We start from the raw sequence: 2,954 nt of genomic DNA, 5'->3' as shown, positions 1-2,954 counted from the left end.
TATATATATATATATATATATATATATATATATTTGCGTGCGTATATATATATATATATATATATATTACATCCACCTAAATCCGTTTGTTGATTTTCTTTTCTTTTTCTTGCCCGATCATAGTATCACACTTTTCTCTCATTCTAAACACTTATCAATACTCTCCAGTACACCATCCAGCTAGAACAGAAGTGGGCTTTATAGTACCAAAGGTGAATTGCAGGTGCATAAGAACCTGTAAGGATAGATCTGCACTGAAAAAAATAAACAACAAAACAATGAATCTTAATTTTCAGACTCAAAGATATAACATTAAATAAGTTTTGATCTAGCAATTTCAAGTTTAAATGCGGGCATGAAATTTCCCTTCTGCTCCAGATCTTCTCGTTTACTCATGCACCACCCACCCACCCAGATATCCCAAACCTGAAGAAAGAAGAAAAACACTAAGGAATGTACATAAAGGCTATGGCCACTTCACTCTAGACTCATTAATAACAATAAAAGAAATGCAAGTTTGAAAATGGACGTGATATAATCGATTGAATCAATAACAGCATTTTAAAAGATCCTATCTTACTAACTTCCACCTCTCTCTAAAACTGACTAAATTTAAACAAAACACATAAAGACTCTCTCTCACATACACACACTGTATCAGTTCCACCGCCTTTGCAAGAACACGGCGTAGAATCCACAGGATAGCAGAGAATGAGAATGGGCGGTGTTCGCACTTTCGTGGGTGTTGTTTGAGTTTTGGCAAGTAATATATACAAAAATTTAAGTCTAACAGAAAATTTGTCATCTTCCAAGAGCTGTTGTTTAAACCCCTAGTTAACCCTGATTCTGCAGACTTGATAAAAAGGCCTTACAGCCGTCTTTTTATTTTAGGGGTATGCTTAGGATCACATCATCCAATGTGTTCGTTCTTTATATTAAAACTGGTTGGCTGCGATCTGAGGGAGATTTAGTTACTATTTTTAGTAGGTCCGACGAAGTTTTCTTGTATGACAGGACAAGTCTCAAGTGAGAATTTACATCATTGTAGAAATTGGGTCTGACATAACTTTACCAACCACCGTGTTACACCCACACACATGCATAGATTCATGTGTGCAACATACATGCGCACACATATATCTACTGATCTGTCTGCATACACACACATATATACTGATCTGCCTGCATACACACACACACACACATATATATATATATATGTGTGTGTGTGTGTTTAAGACCGATAAATTACAAAACTACTGTAATAACAAACAACAAAACGAGAATTGTGTGTAATTTGCCCGTCCGTTGAATTACGCCAACTTATAAAATACATTAACTCAAATCTCTATAGTAAATACGTCTCGCTTATTACAGAATAAAGTTATGTTTATTCTGATTCTGTTGTTTCAATATGCAATTACATCGACAGAAGATTTAAACAAATTCTTGCTGCTGTCACTGTGTATTGCGATAAATAACAGCACGGATTTCTTGAAAGACAGCTCCAGCATAAAATAATGTGATTAGAAGAAAACGATAATATTAATAAAATATCAGGGGGTTTTTTTTTGTTTTGTTTTTTCTAATATCAACACGGAAATGTTCTAGATGGCACAATGGTAACAAGTAACATACATGCACAGAACCAAACACATTTGGAGAGTTTTGTTATTTAATACATAACGACATGTAATAGTTGACAAATGATTTCATACGATTTTCAAGTTTTTTTTTTTTTTTTTTTGGTTACTCTGAAAGAGTTTTTTCCCAATCAATAATTTATCACGATGACTTACAAACGAACAAGAGGGTGAGGAGGAAACAAATCAACAAAGTCACTGAACAACACACAACCAACAGGTAAAATACATTCCAAGTAAACTTACTAAGATTCACTTACAATGTTATGAGTTTCTTTTCCTTAGGTTTGTTAAACATGAATAAACCAAACTCTATGGTGATTTCATATAAAAAATATATAATAATATATATATATATATGTATGTATATACGGCTACTATGAAGGAACGAAACACAACCGACTACGACATAGTGAAATAAGAGTTAGTGATCAAGGGAAGTAACTATACGAAAACTAGACGCTAGCGTACTTGACGTAATACACCAAGAAATTTTGATTAGATAAAATTACACCCTTAACGATGAGAAAAATTTTCTAAATGACTTTGTTCAAAAATCCAAAGAAACAATCCTAAAATTTTAATAAATTAAAATTAATTAAATATAGAATGTAGCGAGAAAGGAAAGGCACTGGCCTTTAGCTGTACAGCGACAACTTTAGGTAAATTTCGATCTTATTGAACTTCATCAGCGAAGGATAGTCGCACTGTTACTGCAGATATTAGAATGAATAGAAAAGTATATAAAATTTTTGTGAATGAGCACATAAGACTGCAATGTATGTGCATGAAAATTTATAGTTAGGTGAAAACTGTGTGTGTAGAAGGAGGTTACAGAAGCAGAAGAGGTGGACAAAAGTGGCTTTCAATGACTTTAGAATCCTGAGCCTCACAAAAGAGATGGCAAAAGATTGCAACAAATGTAGAGGTGCTACACTGAAATTGATCGGTATAACTTATGAAAAATTGGCCATAAAAATGATGGTGGTGGTGATGATGATGATGATGATGATGACAATGACAAGGAGGAAGGCAATCATGTAGAGTATTTCTGTTTATAAGAATATGCATGGTGGTGCTCCGTACATGAATGAGAAAGTGCAAATTATGTATTTGACTAGATAAGAAAATTCTAAATTTTCAACTAATTGGAAATAGGATTTGAGAAAGTGATACACTAGGAAAAAGACATTCTTAAAGCAATATGTTTTTTTGGAACTGGGAAGGAAAAGACTGTTATTTGAGATAAATCGGTGTTTATAAGAGTTTGGAAAGGAGTAAAATAAAAAGAAAACAGCGATTGTTAAACAT

General features: G+C 33.2%; 1 protein-coding gene across 2 annotated transcripts in view; it reads right to left on the bottom strand.

Annotated features, from left to right (window-relative positions):
• LOC106882663 (tetratricopeptide repeat protein 14) overlaps positions 1–2,076 on the bottom strand; it is an 83,370-nt gene extending 81,294 nt beyond the window's left edge. Inside the window, exon 1 of one of the 2 annotated variants that reach the window (XM_014933421.2) lies at positions 1,890–2,076. The gene's annotated coding sequence lies outside the window, so the exon portion shown is untranslated. The remainder of the gene's footprint in view (positions 1–1,889) is intronic. The other variant, XM_014933419.2, reaches the window with a different exon arrangement.
• Positions 2,077–2,954: the final 878 nt, after the last annotated feature.

This window comes from Octopus bimaculoides, chromosome 3 (assembly GCF_001194135.2).
Source record: "Octopus bimaculoides isolate UCB-OBI-ISO-001 chromosome 3, ASM119413v2, whole genome shotgun sequence".
Taxonomy (NCBI): Eukaryota; Metazoa; Mollusca; class Cephalopoda; order Octopoda; family Octopodidae; genus Octopus; species Octopus bimaculoides.
This window is presented reverse-complemented; position numbering and strand designations above follow the sequence as displayed.